Source organism: Panthera leo, chromosome D2 (genome assembly GCF_018350215.1).
Source record: "Panthera leo isolate Ple1 chromosome D2, P.leo_Ple1_pat1.1, whole genome shotgun sequence".
NCBI classification, from domain to species: domain Eukaryota; kingdom Metazoa; phylum Chordata; class Mammalia; order Carnivora; family Felidae; genus Panthera; species Panthera leo.
The window spans coordinates 38,585,683-38,603,477 of NC_056689.1; the positions used below are offsets into that span (position 1 = coordinate 38,585,683).

Below are 17,795 nucleotides of genomic sequence, written 5' to 3' on the forward strand. Positions count from 1 at the left end.
TCTGTGGGCCTCAGTTTCCCCATCTGTCTATCAAGGGAGTAGGGCTCGCCGACATGGGAGCCAGGAGGCCAGGGATTGCGCCTTGTGTGGTGGGATCACCGGGCACATCACCTGCTAACAAACCCCCATCAGCTGCCAGGCACCTGAAGCCAGAGTTGTTCCGAAGTAAGGCTACTTGGGGATCCCACGGGGTCTCCTCTGGGGTCCGGGGGCTCCACCGGGCCTGCCAGGGGTTCCCAACTGCAGCCAGGCCTGGAAGTTCTCTCCCCACACAGCCGGCTGGTGGAGCGCCTGGCAGGGACCCGTAAATTGAAAACATGATGTTTCCTGTCAGAGGCCAGCGCGGGGCTGGACTCGGTGTGGCCTTAGAAAGCTGGCCTCGCTCTCAGGAAGCCCTGCTCCCCACAGCACCGCCACAAAAACAGTGGAAAAGTGAAACCTTTTCAAGTCTGTGTTTCCACTGTAAACAGGGGACGAGAGCTGGCCCCTCGCCTCCTGGCGCTGCTCTGCTGTTCCTCCGCCCTGCGCCGGCCTGCCCAGTCTTTGGAGGCACCTCAGCTGCCCCTTCTGCCCCAGACAGCGTCCCTCCAACTCAGAGAAGCCCTGTCCCCCTAATCATGAGGGCTTCCAAGTTGAGTTCAAGCATTAGCCCTCAGTACCCGTCCTGTGAGGTAAGAAAGACGAGGGAAGGAGACACAAGAGCACAGAGAGGGACAGGACTCACCCGGTCACGCAGCGAAGTGAGGGTGGCTGTGGTCCCCTCCTTCGTGCCTGCGGTGACTTCAGCAGGCCTGCAGGCCATGGCGGGAGGCTCGTCATGGCGGACGAGCGTGTGAGCCTGTGCAGAGCTGCTCCCCCCTGCAGCCAGAGTTCCTTTGACTTTGTCCAAGGCATCCTTAGAGCCTAAGAATGTCCCTTTCTTCCTTACTGTAAAAGTAATGCACGCTTCTTGTAGAAAGCCTGAAAGTCCCATAAAAGTTGAAAGAAGAAAAATAAAAACTGTCCGTGACCGTCCCAACCGCTGGTCATGCTGACCAACATTCTGGTGTATTTCTTTCTGGTGACTTTATGACTTTTTTTTGTTCCTTCTCTTTTGGACTCAACTTATGTCATGAGCAGGTTTCGGGGTCATTCAGTGTTCCTAGAAAATGACTTGGTTTTTCTTTAAATTATTTTATTTTATTTTATTTTATTTTATTTATTTTATTTATTTTGAGAGAGACAGAGACAGCATGGGGGAGGGGCAGCGAGAGAGGGAGAGAGAGAGAATCCCGAGCAGGCTCTGCTTTGTCAGCACGGACCCCGACATGGGGCCTGAACCCACGAATCTGTGAGATCATGACCTGAGCCAAAACCAAGAATCAGACGCTTAAGACTGAGCCACCCAGGCGCCTCTAGAAAATGTGATTCTTAATGGTTCCGTGGAAGGACCTGGAACAGGGCCAGGGCCATATCCTCCTTCACAGGTGTGTTTGGTCCCCGGCCTGGGTGTGATGTGGCATCGGTGGGGACACAGTGGAGAGAGGCCCCCAACCCTGGAGTTTATGCTGAAGGCACCCTGGCATGGACCTCAGGGTGGAGAACCCAAGCGGCTCTGATTCGGCATGTGACCTCGGGCCCGTCTGACCTCCCTTCCCATCTGTGAAATGGGCGAATGGGCTTCAGCCAAGTCCCCATTCGTGGCTAGTCAGCCTGCTACAGAGGCCCTGCTCGCCAGCTGCCTGCAGACAGATTCTTTCCTTTATTCAGTCCAACGCTGAGTCCCTACTATGTGCAGGTATTGGCTCATCAATTTGACAAAAGGCCCCTGTTCCCAGGCCTTTTCTCCCCACCGTTGTGCCTCCCACACTCCTGCCCCTCCTAACCCTCAAGCTCCCCAGGCCCCCCTCCTCCCCAACCCCTCACCAGCCATGGGCTGGAGCCCAGCTGGGCAGGGGCAGCAGGGGTCCCAGCAGGAGCTATCTCCGGCCCCTTCCACCCCCCAACGTCCTTGGTGGCCCTTAGACAGCTTTATGGAGGACGGATGGAGGCTGTCTCCCTCCTGGCAGGTTTATTTCTTCATTTTTCAAGATTTGCTCTGATTTTTCCACATCGGCTTCCCTGGTACCCCCCACCCCTCCCTCTGCATGCTTCCCCTCCCTCCCCCTCCAATCTGTCAGCCCAGCCAGGAGAGAGGGCCACTGGCCTCCAAGGTGATTGAATTATTGGGGGTGGGGGGAAGACAGGCCAGAGTTTTCCGCGTGAGTGCTTTTGGCTTCCTGCCCTTGGAAAGGGGCTGGAGGAGCGGGTACGACTGGGGGCCATGGGTGTCCCAGACAGTCCTGCTCTGTCTCCCGTCTGGGCTACAGATGAGCCCTGCCACTGATGGTGCAGGCTAGTCAAAGCCACTGCCCCTGTGCCCAGCCCAGCCCTGCTCAGGCCTCGGTTTTACTTCCAACTGAATGGGCAAGTCTGTAGGAAGGAGAGGCGTTAGGGCAGCCTCAGGCACTGACTCACATAGGAGAATCTCTTCCACATCTGCTATCTGTGCTGCGGGACCGGGACCCAGTTTGAAGACACATAAAACATCTACTGTGTGCACCAGGCACATTCACATGCATAACTTCACATAAACCTCCCCTTTGAATAGTAACTCAGAGATAGGTGGCAACAGATAAGAGTTGCTGGCCTTGTTTTCACAGTTGAGAAACATGCCTGATCCAAACTCCTCCTGCTCACCTGTGGACTCCTGGACGACCAGGGCTCTGCCTGGGGCTTTTCAGGTTCTCCGGGGAAAGCAGAAGGCCAGACACTCGTAAGAGACCCAATAAATGCTTGGTGAACTTCCTTCTACTGAAGGGAGACCAGAGAGGTGAAGTCACTAGCCCAAGGTCACACAGCTAGAGATGGAGCCCTGCCTTGCCTGTCTCCAAGCCACTTCTCCTGGTCTAGGTGTTGCCAGAGAAGGCTGCCATTCTAGCTGGCCTTGTCCAGCCACACGGCTGCTGTGGTGGCCTGAGAGCTTGGGGTTCCAGGTCCCACCCCCTTCCCACGGGTGTCTGTGCCTCTGCTGGTCGGGCTGCACGCACACACTCTCTCTCCAGGCTGCCTTCCCTCAGAGGAGGGGCTGAGAGGGGAGAGCCCCCTCCCCCGCTCTGCTCCACACTCCCGCTCATGGAAATGAAAAACACATTGGCTTCATTATCCCGGACTGAATGAGCAGGGTTGCCATGGCGACAGCCATCTCGGGCCGAGAGGGGGCAGGGAAGGGGCTGGCAAGGCCATGGCAAGTGGGGACCGGGCAGCAGGTGAGCAGGTGCACCAGGCGGGCAGGCGGTAGGAACAATTGCTCCTCGTGCCGCCCGACCCTGCGCTGGGCCCCTGCCTTTAGATCGCCACCCTGGGACCCAGAGAAGCAGGCAGGCCCCATCCTCTGCTGAGTGGCCTCTGGTCCACCCGTACTACTGGCTGTCCATCTGTCCCCTCCCTGGAGGATTGCTGAGGGTGAAGGTGGGCTCGTGCCTTGCACCATCCTAGAGGTCGAGAGCGAGGGAAAAGGTGGGAGGTCGGGAGCCAGATGAAAGCTGTAAGCCCCCTCCCCAGCTGGGACCAGTCCTGGGGCTCCATGCCTGAGGGTGCCAGACTCTGCACACCCCAGGACTCCTGTGTGACCGGTGTCGTGCCGGTGACCCTGTCCTCAAGCATAACCCTCTCCAAAGAGGTTGGATCTTCAAATATCCACCAGGAAAATCGGTGTGATGGTGGTTGTGGAGATGACAGCAGGGAGTCCTGAGCCAGCATAGTCTATGCCTGTGGAGGCCCCAGGAAGGTATCCGTGCCTCCAGGCCTGAGCTGGGCTGTCCCCATGGCCCTGACCCTGATAAGCCAGGCTTATCCCTCCCCGGGGCCTACGTCCCACCTGCCTCATGGCCTGTCACCCCAGGCCTTGAGTCTGAGAACAGCACCCCTAGGTAGGCCCAGGCTGTGCTCAGGCCGGTCCAAGGGAGACTGAATGTACCCCCTTTCTCCTCTGGGCCACCTGGTGGTGCGGGAGCCCAAGCTGGTCCTCTGGATTATTCTCGAGCAAACACTGCTGCCTCTCTTAGAGCAGATTGCCTCTGCCTGTCCCTCCTCACGATCCAGAGATGCCGGGACAGCTGCCGAGGGCCCCTGCCCGGGAGTACTGAGTGCCCACGAGGGACCTTGCCTTCAGGCAACACTGGTCAGAGAAACCCCACACTGACTCCAATTCCCGTTTCACCCTTGCTCCTAACCCTAAATTTAGACCGAGCCTCACCCCCAATCTTCTGGCCCAGTCCGCCTGGGCACGTTTCCAACTGCGCTCCGTCCAGCTTCTGTGCGGGCTGTTCTGTCCACCTGAATGCCCTTCCTTTGCAGCCTGCACATCGCCAAGTCTAACCTCCTCCTGCTGAGAGAGGGCATGTGACTTGTCCAAGGCCACTGACAGTCAGGGCAGCATGGCCTGGGCTGGACGTCTGTTCCCCATGGACATGGCTCAGGGGTCCGCATGGCCCTAGATCACGAGCCCAGCAGCTCCAGGGGCTGGGGACAGGTTCCCTGCCACTTCTTAGAGGGGAGGCAGAGAGCACCAACATTTTAGCTCCTTGACAGCTGTTCTCAGTGGGGAGGGGCCCAGGAGGGGTGCTCCGGGCCTGACCCCAGCCTTGCTGACCAGGCCTTAGTAAACGGAGACAGTCCTGGGGCCCCTCCCACAAATGGGCCGCGTGCCTCCCAGGAGACAGGTGGTGAGGAGCCTAGCCCGGCAGATGTGGTTGGGGTGTCCATGGCACCGCTCTAGCCTTGCCTTCCTGCCAAATGGAGGGCGGTGCCGAGGGGAGGGCAGCACAGGCAGGGGAAGCCCCAGCGCCTCCCAGGGGCAGAGGAAACCCAGGGGTTCTCAGCTGCAGGCAGATTCCAGGGGCTCATTCCAAAATGCTGGTTCCCCATCCATCCCAGGGAGGCCAGCGCAGAGCCCAGGAATCAGAGTGTTTGCAGCTTCCCAAACCCCAAACCCAAACCATGGGCCATGCTTGACTTGCTGCCTCCAGGCACCTAGCCAGCCTGCCTCAGGGTCCCAGGCCCTGTGCCTTGAGCCTCTGTGCAAAGTCCCCACTCCCTGTGCTCCCAGGCTCCCAGGCTCATGACCCCTTGCTGACCCTCCCTGCATCATGTCCTACAGAGGGCCAGCCTCCGGCCAACCCTGGGGCCTTGTGCCTACCCCTTCCCCCTCTTCCCTCTCATCCACGTCCCCCTGCCCCAAAGCCCATAGTCCCCATGACATTTGTCCCCTCCATTGACCTCCCCTGACTCCGGGGCTGTGTGTCCCGGGCCCACCTCCCAGCCACCACCACGGCTACCGCCCAGCTCCCCGCCCTCGGCTGAGGGCAGCCGCTGGGCAAAGCTGTCATTTTCCCTGCCAGGGATTATAGGTTTGGGACTGAGGGAGTCTGAACTGGAGGAGGAGGAGCCGGGACTCTCACCCCAGTGCCAACCCCAAGAGACACCTCACGGAAAGGGTGGCCTGGTGCGGAGTGCTCTTTGGGCTGGGACGGGGATTCCTGTAACCAGGGTCACCCCAGCTCTATGTGTGCACGTGTGTGCAGTGTGGATGTCCGTGTGTGCCTGGCCTCTCAAGAGTCACGGGCTCTCTCATACTCATTTAATTTAATCCTCCCACAACTATCATGCAGGCAAACCGAACCCATTTTCCAGATAGAAAAGACACAGATCAGAAAGGTTGCTGGGGGGGGGGGGGGGGGGGGGGGGTTGGGCGGTGGCGCCTGAGTGGCTCAGTCAGTTAAGCGTCTGACTCTTGATTTCAGCTCAGGTCATGATCTCACAGTTGGTGAAATCGAGCCCCACGTTGGGCTGTACATTGGCAGGACGGAGCCTCCTTGGGATCCTCTCCCTCCCTCTCTCGCTGCCCCTCCCCAACTCACGCTCTCTCTCTCTTTCTCTGTGTGTCTTTCTCTCTCAAAATAAATAAATAAACATTAAAGGAAAAAAAAAAAGGGGGGGCAGTGGACTAGCCTGGGTCACACAGGAGACTAGAGCAGAGTCTGGAGTAGGTCTGCCTCGCCTTCAGCTGCCCACCTCCCACCGGGTGGCAGCTCCCCCATGCCCTGCCCCCACCCGTCCTCACGCCCATGGGCAGCAGAACTGACTGGGCCGTCACAGGCCTCCACGAGGCCCCAAGTAGCGGGTCCCGTGGTCCAGTGCTGTGTGCCGCAGCCACCATGCCGGCTTCCGGGAAGGCTCTGCAGGGCAAGACTGGAGGAAGAGAGCACGTGTCCCTCTGCTGCTCAGCCATCAACAGCGCCCCTTCGAGCTGGGCTTGGAGGGATAGTGTGAGCCAGGCCTGGAGTATGGCAGCCCCAGTTCAGGGTGTACAGAAGCTGGAAGCATCTCCTGGTGGTTCACACGCCAGTGGGGTGACCCCAACCGGACCCAACCTGGGCCCCCCATTATCCACTCTGGAGGGAAACGGAGTGCCTGTGTGCCAGGAACAGGGCCAGGGACCTCCAATGGGCTTTGAAGAGTTGAGGGAACACGATGGGGTCATTCCCAGCACAGGCTCTGGAATCAGGCTGCCTGTGTTGGGGCCCGAGCCGAAGTCACATAACCTCCCTGAGCCTTGCTTCGGATGAGACAAACCTAAAGCACATCGCATAGAACAATGAGGGGAGCAATCCACGTTCGATAGATGTCTGCTCGGGTCCCCCTTCTTGGTTCTGCAGGTGCTAACGGGCCCTGCTTCTCACCGTCTGACCAGTGACTGCGGTGTGACATGTGATGGGGCCTCCGGGGGTGGGGGTGGGGGTGGGATAGCTAACCTGTGCCTCCTGGGGCTTCCTACGGGCCAGCATTTCTGATGAGCAGGACTGGGCCACCAGGTCAGCGGCCACTCCCTGGGCTGAGCCGGCCAGCTCTTCTGGACCCATTTCGTGAGTGAGCCAAGGCTGGGGGGAGCCCTGCCTGTTCTTGGGAATTCACGGCATGTCTGCCTGTCACAAGTACCTCGATAGGGAAGATTTGTGGGTGAGATTTGCAATTCTGTTTTCTCTGAGGGTTATAAATCAGCTGCGTGCACACCCTGGCTGCAGCGTGGGCCTGAGGCCACACACACGCGCACTCACACACACGGGCGGAAATGCGGTCCGGGTCCCGCCTGCCGTCCCCGGGGTGGGAGAAGGCACTCTCCAGGGAGCTGAGCTCTAGGAAGGGAAAAACCCAGGTCTCTAACTGCTGCCCGGCCTTATAGGCTCCCAGAACCAACCAGAATAAGGGGGTCAAGGCTGGGAGACAGGATGTCCCAGTGGTTGGAGAAGCCGCACATTATATGAGTTATTAGTATAAGCGCGAGTCTGCCTGGCTGGGGCCAAACCTTGGCCTTATGCCTTTCTAGCCATGTTGCTTACAGAGCTTCAGGCCTCAGTTTGCACATCAATGAAATGGAGCCGATTATATATAGCACGTACTTCAAGGGATGGCTGAGGAATAAAATAAGTTAACATGTGTAGAATGATTTAAACATCACAAGCATGTGGTACGGGTTCCGGAAGGCTTGGCTTTTCTTCCTCCTCATCATTAGTTAAGAGATATCTGTAGGGGTGCCCGGGTGGCTCAGTCAGTTAAGTGTCTGACTATCGATCTCAGCTCACGTCTTGATCCTCTGGTCGTGAGTTCGAGCCCCGCGTCAAGCCCCATGTCGAGCCCCGCACTGAGCATGAAGCCTACTTAAAAATAAGAATAAAGAGAGAGGGATATCTGTGTTTTGGCGTCAGACTAGGGCTTGAATCCCAGCTCTGCTTCTTGCTAACTGTGAAGTTCAGCATGCTACTGAGTACCCAGTCCCTCATCTATAAAAGGGGTTATTACTACCTACTTCGTGGGGCTGTCTGGGCATAAGGGAGATGGAACTTATAAAGGACACGCTATCGGGCCCTCGGGGAACATCTACCGCTGGTTCGGAGCAGGTGGCTCTGCTCCTAGGCCTGTCTTCCTGGGGAACGTTTAGAGGCAGAGGGAGGCTCTGGGGAGGGGAGTAGAGGGGTGAGTTTCGGAACTTCTGTGTCCCTTCCGCCACCAGGGGAGTAAATCTCCAGCCAGAGTCACTCTCCTTTGCTGCCTGGCACCGGGATTGGCAGGTGTGGCTCACAAGCCTGCCTCTCACTGGGTGGCCTTGGACAGGTCACTTGACCCCTGAGTTCCCTCCAGTGAGGAATGACTGTGCCTGCCTCACCGGGCAAGTAGAGGACGAATTAAATGAAATGATGTGTGTGGTGCTCTTAGCCCAGCGCTGGGCGGCCAGATAAGTGCTCTGTGATGCCATGGCAGGGCCTCTCTCTGCCTCCTTTCCTTTCTCCCGCCTGCCCCCAGCTCCCTCCCACACCCAGCCCACAGACGGGCGTCTTCCCAGGCCAGATGTTTAAATATGCCTCCCTGGGAAGATGGGCCCTAAAATCCACGAAGTGCGTGTGGAGCCACTCTAGCGACCCAAGATGGAGGAGGGAGACGAGCTCAGAAGTTTGGACCTGCTCTCTTCTGATACAGTTCCCCGGTGCCAGCCACCCCCCGCTGCAAAGTGTGCTGAACGGGAGGCTGGGCCTTGCTGGGCCATCGGCCGCCCACCCTAGAGCCTTCACTGCGCCCTCAGGGTCCTTGGGTGCCCTCAGACTCAGGCTCATTTCCAAGTTGTTTCTGGCACTTTTTACCTGCTCCGTCGTAAAGCCCTGGAAAGTGGTGATCTGAGGATGAGTGGCTCCTTGCACGACTGTGGTGGGGGGGGGGGGGGCGGTGGGGGGAGAGACGGGGACTGGTGCCCACATTTTTGCAGCGCCGACATTTTTGCACCTCTCCCACCCAGCTCACGGCCCAGGCAGGCAGGATGCTGAGGCCTCGGCCGTGGATAATTGCTGGGAGCATCCCAGGCCAAGCCTTGGTCTCCCGGCAGAACTTTGGAGGCTGGACTTCTCTGTTGCCAGGGAAACCAATGTGTTCCCTGGAAAGGAAACCACAGTGCTTTGGCTGTTAAGACACCCCCCCTCCCCCCTCCCCAAAACGAGTTCCCTCCAAAACCGATTCCCCCGAAACTGTTGAGTCGGCAGCATGCCGCCTCCTCCCTGAGCCTCTGAAATTATAGAAAATGAAATCTGCCCCTGACCTTGTGCTTTTCACCTCTTTTTTAAACATTCCACTGTAGCACAAGGACATGTTTTGTTTTTTCTTATTTATCTTCCTCCCATGCCAGCTGGGGCTCTCAGTCCTTCTCTCCTCTTGTTGACTGGAGCCAGAAGGGGAAGGACTTCCACATTTTTTTTTTCGTTCAGCTGTCAGCAGAAATAAAACAAGCAGGTTTATATTTGGAAAGCAGAGGGTCTCAGCCACCAGATCGCTATGTCCGGGGTAGGTCACAGCCTTCGTGTCCCCTCGCGGCTTGAAATTTGATCTGCAGATTTGCAGGGGAGGGGTGGGGGTGGGGGATTGGAATGGGCCTGGCTTTCCTCACATTGACTTTTAAATGCCATTGGAGGGTCAAGGGTGATTCCTCAGTGGCTGACAACTCGGGGCCCAGGCAGAGATGGTTCTTTGAAAAGAACCCCCAGGGGCACCTGGGTGGCTCAGTTGGTTGAGAGGCTGACTTCAGCTCAGGTCATGGTCTCACAGTTCGTGAGTTCGAGCCCCGCATTGGGTTCTCTGCTGGCAGTGCAGAGCCCGCTTCAGATCCCTCCCCCCCCCTCCCCCCCCCCCCCCCCCCCCCCCCCCCCCCCCCCCCCCCCCCCCCCCCCCGCTCTCTCTCAAAGATGAAAAACTGAAAACATTAGACAAGAATCCCCTAGGAAGACCTGAAGCGGTCAGGTAGGGGCAGGGTCTGAGGTGCCCACATTTCCTTCCCATCCGTCTTGCCACCGTGTGCCTGGAGGCGGGGAGCTCTCACCCGGCTGCACAGGCGAGGCACCTGGGTCTCAGAGGGTCCTGAGATTGTCTAAGGAGTGGAGTCAGGGCTCACAGCCAGGCCCCAGTGACCCCACGCATCATTTTATTACGAGACAAAGCAAAACAGGAAAAGAGGGAAAGAGAAATGTGGCCAGCGTTCACTTTCAAGAGCCCTGAATGCTCTTGAAGGGAACGGATGTAAAGGGACCTTGGTCCAAATCCCAGATACCCCCCTTGCCCCTCTTGGGCCTGGGTCTCCCCCCGCCCCGCACCTCCCCCCCAACAACTGCCTGGGACCTCCTCCCAAGGCCCCTCCCAGGTCTGCCTCAGGGTCAGTGCTATCAGGGCCACTTTGTTTTGATGATCTGAGCCATTAATTTTCCACCTGGAAGTGACTCTCTGTTCCATAAGTAATTTTAAGCAAATTCTGTTCCTGTCCTTGCGCTTCCGAGGCGGGGAACAAACAGGAGCCCGCTGGCTTTTCCACCATCCTCAGCAGAGGACGGTTTGTGAGGCAGCTTGTGCTCCGGGCCATGTGCCTTTGGAGCCCTGGGCAGTGAGGGTGCAGGTGATGCCCTCCGCGAAACAGCGTCAAGGGGCCAGAGACCCAGCCCCAGCTCAGGCAAGTGGGGCCCGAGGAGACACTGAGGCCGTCTCCAGTCCCCTGCGGTCCCGTGCTGGATTTTCAACAGGTCTTTCTTGGTGACTCCTGAAACCCTCTGTCAGATCTTGCTATTAGCATGAGGCTCTAAGAGTGTAGAGTAAACTAATGAATTACAGCATGATTACACAGCACATAATTAACTTTGTAATTAATATGCAACTGCCACTTAAGCTAAAACACTGCTTATAGAGACGTACGGCAATAGTAAATCACAGGTCAGAAATAGCACTTTGGAATTTTCAAAAGAATGAGCGTAAGCAGGGAATCACTTAAGGCAGCAGGGCGAGTTAATTAAAAAGCAGATGAATTGTGAGCGTCCTACTTCATTTCAGTACCTTCTACCTTAAGAAAGACCCTGAGGCCACCCTTCCCGACTGACTGGCCAGGCCTGGTCCAAAAGGGACTGAGCCTGGGGCGCCTGGGTGGCTCAGTCGGTTAAGTGTCCAACTTGGGCTCAGATCATGATATCACGGTCCGTGGGTTCGAGCCCCGCGTCGGGCTCTGTGCTGACAGCTCAGAGCCTGGAGCCTGCTTCGGATTCTGTGTCTCCCTCTCTCTCTGACCCTCCCCCGTTCATGCTCTGTCTCTCTCTGTCTCAAAAATAAATAAATGTAATAAAAAAGGGGGGGGGACTGGGATGCGGTTGTATTTCCAAAATAAAGACAGGCCTTCCTTGCCCCATCCTAGCAACCCCCATGGCTTAGCCCTCTGCCAGTCATGCTGGCCCTGTGGGGAGCCAAGCCCCCTGGTCCTTGGGACCTGGCTCCACCCTTCCTCCTCCAGAAAGCTTGTGGGGATGCCCCCAGCCCAGCCCTGAGCCTTCCGTAGTTGGGCCTCCATGGTGGGTGCTGACAGCAGGTGGGTTGGGGAAGCTCGTCTGCCTTCACCTGGATTCTGGGTTTCTAGAATATAGGGATGCCATCTCACTTTTTTTTTTTAAATACTTTCTCCCCCCAGCCTCCTGCCAGAGCATTAAAGCAAGAAAGTGCCTGGGTGCCTGGGTGGCTCAGTCAGATAAGCATCAGGTCATGATCCACCCAGGTCATGGTCTCATGTTTGTGAGTTCGAGCCCCGCGTTCGAGCTGTGCTAACAGCTCAGAGCCAGGAGCCTGCTTTGGATTCTGTGTCTCCCTCTCCCACTGCCCCTCCCCTCCTCATGCTCTGTCTCTGTCTCTGTCTCTCTCTCTCTCTCAATCTCAAAATTAAATAAACATAGAAAAAAAAAAGCAAGAAAATGCCTTAGGAACCACCTCACCCAACCTCCATTTCACCAAGACAGTCCAAGGGCTGAGTGCTTATGATCACAGGGTGATGTAGGCCTCGGCCTGGCCAGAACCCCTCCCCTGTATCTGTTCTAGCCCTGCATCAGGCTGGGGAGGCCTTTGAAGCGAGTCAGACCCAGGTTCCCATCCCAGCAACCCCACTGCCCTGCTGTGTGACCTTAAGTAAGTTGTATAACCTCTCTGGACCTCAGTTTGCTTATCTTTAAAATCTGAGCAATGATGCCCAACTCCTTGGGTCAGTGTGAGGACTAAGTGAGCTAACCTGTGAAAGGGCCAGGGGCATGGTGAGTGCTCCCTCAATGCCGAGTGCCCTCGGCTACCCTCTGAGGTTTAGGGGTGCTTGGAGATGTGACATCTCAATCAGCCCCATCCGTCGAGGGCTGAGAAAACAGGCCCAGAGAGGCCAACTGTGTGTCCACAGCACTGCAGGTGTGCTGGCATACGGTTGGGACCCCCCCCCCCGCCCCCCCGCCCCAGGCCAGGAGCCCACTGAAGATGGACACCTCTTGTGCACATGTCCCACTCTGGGCTGGGCACAGCCAGTGCAGGCTAGCACAGAGCAGCACCCTGGGGGATGGCTGAACTCAAGGCCTCTTGCAGGGCACCTGGGGCTGGGCTATCTGCAAAGCCCCAGGATGGTGCAGAGGGAGCCTGGCTTAGGGGATGGATGGCTGGGCTTTGAAGCTTGACAGATGTGGGTTGGAATCCCAGCTCTGCCATTTTGTAATCTTGGGTGAGCTCCTTCCTCATTTCCTATCTTAGTTTTCCCATCTATAGGTGGTGCTGATCACTCCTATCTTTGGTTATATTATTATAAAGATAATTCGCATAAAACGCCAAACGTGCTACCTGACACACTGTAGATACTTAATGACACCTGTTTTGTTCTCATTATTATTCACAGCTATGAACAGAGGTTTCCCAGCGGGCTCCCCTCCCCCACAGCCTCAGGGAGTTCTCTGAACTCTGGCCTTCTGGGCCACCTCGGCCTGTGCCCTACCTTTGCAGGTCTTGGCTTGGGTGGGGCGGAGAAGGAACCGGCCTCTGCCTCAGGCAGCTCATGTGACCTTCCAACTCTGGCCTTTGCCCCGGCCTGTGCCAATCTCCTGACCTGGGCCAGCCTTGCTGGGGGCTGGGAGCCGAGCGGGAGCTGGTTGAGTGTATCGTGATAACCAGTGGCTTCTGGAAACTGGCCGCGATACTGGATTCAGAACCCAGGGCCCTAGGCTTCAGGGATGGAGGGCTTCATATCTTGACACCGATGCCTGTGGCTTCTCTTCCCACAGACACTTGAGTTTCTGGTTCCCCTTCCTCAGCCTGCCAGCCCGCCCAGCCTCCCCTGTGTCCTCCTCCTCCGGGTTCTCTCCCTGCTGTCCGGGCCTCCACCCTACAGCCACTCCCCTTAGGTCGGAATTTCTCAAGGCCAGTTCCCGGGAAACTAGTTCTATGGGATTTTAAAATGGGTTTAGTGAAAAAAAGTGGTTTGCAATTTGGTAACTTTGGGAGAAGTCAAGTTCTGCGAGCCCCCCATGTACAAGAGTGCTTTCGTGATCTGCTGGGGAGGGTAGAATACACAGCTTTTCTCCAGCTAATGAGACCAGAGCATCCTTTGTTTAGGGAGGATCTCAAGGGCCCTATTTCTGAGGAACAGACCCCAGGCCACCTCCTCCAGGGTGGGCAGGGCACCGCCCTCTTTTTGCCAGAACTGGCAGTTTCCCCTCTGCTCTCCCTGCCTCCATCACCTAACGCTGACTATCTGGACAGACTTCACGTGGGCATCCAGACTGCTGCCCAGGAGGAACAGAGCCCAGCGCACGTGCTGTCAAAGTACTAACCTGATCCGCCTTCCTTCTGGAACTTTCCACCACTGGCCTTTGCCACTAGGACAGATCCCTTCAGCTCTTCGACCTGACATTCTGATCAGTGGGCAAGGGGATGCCTCAGCCACCCACGTCCTCAGACACCCAGCCTCGAGCCCAGGGCATGGTTCTCAGGGTTGCCTGTGTGAGAGCAAGCCCCGCCCCCCCCCCCCCCCCCCCATCCACAGCACAGCCCCTTCTGTTGTTGCAGAAACTGAATTTCTTTTTTTTTTCTAATATTTATTTATTTTTGAGAGAGGGACACAGAGCGTAAGTGGGGGGCGGGGGGGGGGAGTGGGTGGTGGCAGAGAGAGAGGGAGACCCAGAATCCAAAGCAGGCTCCAGGCTCCGAGCTGTCAGCACTGAGCCTGATGGGGGCTCAAACCCACGAACTGCGAGATCATGACGCAGGGCCAAAGTCAGCCGCTCAACTGACTGAGCCACCCGGGTGCCTCAGAAACTGAATTTCTGCCTAAAAGTTTGCTGCAGCTAGATTGAAAACCAGATATTTTGAGTAAGTTTTGAAAACAGGTTTTAAAAAAAAAAGGTTGAAGATCTTTAGTGTCTAGGGTTGTGGTCTGTGTCCCCCCCACCCCCACCCCCAGCAAGTCCCGGCTCCTCTCTGGCTCCGGTTTCCTCCTGCCTGTGATGGAGACGATAAAGCCTACCTGGGCCTGGTACAGACCCAGCGCTCATGGGCTCAGGCTGTGCTGAGTGCTTCCCGTTCACTAGCTCGGTGAACACAGCAGCCTATGAAAACGGGCACTGTTCTCACTGCTCTCGTTGTACCGAGGGGGAGCCTGAGGCACCCGGAGGGCAGTATTTTGCCCCAGGTCACAGAAGCCAGCGAGTGGCAGAGCCAGAATTTGAACCCAGGCCGCCCGGTCACCTTGACCGCCAAGCTGTGCTGCCCGTGTAAGATGAGATACAACAGGGCCAGGTGAGGTTCTGACGCCCGTGCTGAGTACTCCGTGGAGTGCCTTTGCACGGTCAGAGCGCCAGTCAGCATGTGGCTTCGGACCACCTAGGGGGACTTTTGTCTCTTAGCAGACAGCCAGGAAACAAGTTTGCGGGTTGCCTGTGGGATGCCCGCTTTGTGCCTGGAGGGGTCGGGGGACGAGGCCCCTGCTCCCCTGCCTGGGATGCGGGTGGCGCAGTCCCTGAGCGGCCTCCGAGCAGAAACGCCCTGAGTACAGATGAGGCGACGGGCACCACACCCGGCCGACTCACCCCCTGCTCCATGGGCCTTTGGGAGAAAGGGGGCACTTGTGGGGTCAGGTGCGCCGGCCTCAGCCCAGCCGGGATGCTGAAAATCTCTGCACGGAAACCACAGGTGCTGGCCAGCGGGAGCGGAGCCCCTGCTTCCCGGGCAGGCCCCTGTTTGAGCCTTCTGCATCCACAGGCCTGGCCCCGGCTCTCTGCAGGGAGTGTCTAGACGTGGTGGGGGGCAGAGAGAGTCGAGTTCAGGGCATCTAGGGCTCCTGAGGCCTGGGTAGGAGCCCTGACCCCACCTCTGACCCAGACTGGGCCTTCAAGGCTTTGCTCCACCGCCTCCCCTACCCCTGCCCTGGGCCTCAGTTTCCTCATCTGTAAATATTAGGATAGGCTGAGCAGATGCCCAGATCCCTTCTAGATCTAAGACATGAGGACCGTTTTGTTTGTTTTTCTGTTTGTTTATTTTTGAGAGAGAGAGAGAGAGAGAGAGAGAGAGAGAGAGAGAATGAGCAGAGGAGGGGCAGACAGAGACGGAGAACCCCAAGCAGGCTCTTCGCAGTCAGCCCAGAGCCCAATGCGGGGCTTGAACTCACGGTCCTAAGTGGTCCTAAGTGGCTCATCTGGTTCTATCTGGCTCTGCCTTGGCCGTGCCCCTGTCTGGAGCTCAGGCAGAATATGCCAGGGAGGTAGATTTGGAGCCTTGAGGAGCTGGGGGGAGAGAGGGCAGTGGAGAACACCTCTGTGTCTTCTAGAGCCAGAGCTATAAGAACATCTGCATGGTATTCACAACCTTCTAGAAGGCTCCAGCTGGTGATCAGGGGGTCCTGGCACCATCTCCAGCTTCATCCCGCCCCCTGTCCTCCAGGGGCCCTCAGAGAACCGTTGCCATGCCTCTCTTCTCTACCCGATGGCACCTGAGCCTTTGCATTTGCAGGCAAGAGCCTCAAGACAGAGCCAGGTCAAGGCCGCTGCATGAGCACCACTGTCCCGGGGAAAGTCTGCGGTCCGGGCCTGGCACCAGGCAGCAACGTGCATGACTCTGTCTCTGCACTGTCCTCAGCTCTCCACGGCAGACAGTCACCTGTCTGCCCTGGCAGTCGGGGCCAGGGAAGGAAGTGTCTAGTTGAGGAAGGCCCGCCACGTTCCCCTGGAGAGCATGATGCGGTAAAACACCACGGGGTTTGTATTCAGACCAGGGTTCGAGTCCTGGCACTTCTCAGTAGCATGACCTGGGGCAAGCCATTGGACCTCTCTGAGCCTCGGTTCCTTCATCTGTAGGACAGTGCGGACAATCGGAACACCACAGCGGGTGTGGAATTCTGAGGCATACGGTAGGGCAGGAAGAGAATTGAATGGCACATACAGATTCAATACTTGTTTAGAGGCTCTTTGTTTTAGGAAACGAAAAGCAGAGGCAGCGTGGCCTTGGGGATGAGAGAAAACCCAGTGACCTTGTCCAGGATTGAATCTGGTCCTCCTTTGCCTGTTGGGTAGAGAAGCTGTCAAAAGTTCACTATGAGGTCATGGATTTGGAGTGTGATGGGGGGCAGGGGGGGTGGCAGGAGGGTTAGGGCGTCATCACATGCTCCGGAGGGATGAGGCACACCCAAATGCAGCTGGGATTCCCAGCACGGTGCGGGTTGGGACAGGGGACTGGCACTTTGGTCAGGGCAAGTGAGTTATCCCTCCCTCTGGATTAACCTTTGGGTTCCAGAACAGGCTGTCCCTCAGGAAGCCCCTACTCTGGCACGCCGAGGGTACATCATGTTGTCCCATTAACCACCACTGACCACGGGTGTTCCTGTAGACACGGGGGGACGGGGTGCGGTGCTAGGAGATTGGGTCATGGAGAGAAGTGGGTCCACCCTTCCAGGAGCCTCGAGTGCCAAGCCAAAGCACCTGGCCTGTGTGGCCAGGAGGCCGGAGCTTTGTCAAGCCTTGGCAAGGGGGCACTCCCTGAGCTGAGGAGGGACCGACTGGATTTGGAGGAGCTGTGGTCCAAATCAGAACTTCCCTTTCCAGAACACTGTCCCCTTTCTCAGCTCCTCAGCCCAGCCGGGCGGAGAGGGCCGCGCCTTTCTGTTGGACAGCTGAGAAGCCAGGCTCGAGGAGATAACAGGGCCTCCCACAACCTCACAGCCAGGAAGGTCTGGCTCTCAGGGCCCCCCCCTACCCGGGGGGCCTCACCCTGTGCAGGGGCCTGCTCCAGCTGCCTGGCCAAGAATGGGAAGCAGCTGGTCCCGGTCAGCTGCCTGGGGCTGCCTCTTCCCTCCCTCTCCCTTTCCCATCTCCTGTCCCTCTGCCCTTCCCCGACTTCCCTGGGCTGGGGCACAAAGTCAGTCTCCTCTGACTGCCTCTGCTTCACCACTCCTCTCTTCCCCTACCAGCAAGCAGTGTGCCTAGTGCATGCTGCAAGGAGTGGAGGAGACACCCGCTGTGTGACCACAGGCAGTTCCTGCACCTCTCTGAGCTTCTACTCCTTCACCGCCTCGAAGTGTCAGATTACATCAGTGCTTCCCTAACCCGAGTCACTTTCATCCCACATATGCTATGTTTAAAACGTTTCTTTAATCCACGCACGTTGCCGTTGCTTCCCAATGTAACCTTATCCGAAATAATAATACCCACAGACTCAGCAGTGATCATCGTCCTAGTCCAAACACGTCCCTGCAAAAATGGCAGACCACTGGAGATCTCCTTGTTCCACCAGGGGTCCGCCACTCTTCGGGAAGCGTGGCCCGGGTTCATGGAGCCTCTCCTGGTGCAGAATCCCTCTGACGAGGGCTGGCTCTTTGGGTTTTCAGCTCGTGCTACTCTGGGTCATGTATATGCCAGCAA

General features: G+C 57.3%; 1 protein-coding gene across 6 annotated transcripts in view; it reads left to right on the forward strand.

Moving 5' to 3' along the window:
• ZMIZ1 (zinc finger MIZ-type containing 1) overlaps positions 1 to 17,795 on the forward strand; it is a 233,733-nt gene that overhangs the window by 99,887 nt on the left and 116,051 nt on the right. The window contains exon 1 of one of the 6 annotated variants that reach the window (XM_042907517.1): positions 7,582 to 9,405. The exons of the other annotated variants lie outside the window; for them this stretch is intronic. The gene's annotated coding sequence lies outside the window, so the exon portion shown is untranslated. Of the gene's footprint in view, positions 1 to 7,581; positions 9,406 to 17,795 lie in introns of those variants that run through there. 6 annotated transcript variants of the gene reach the window in all.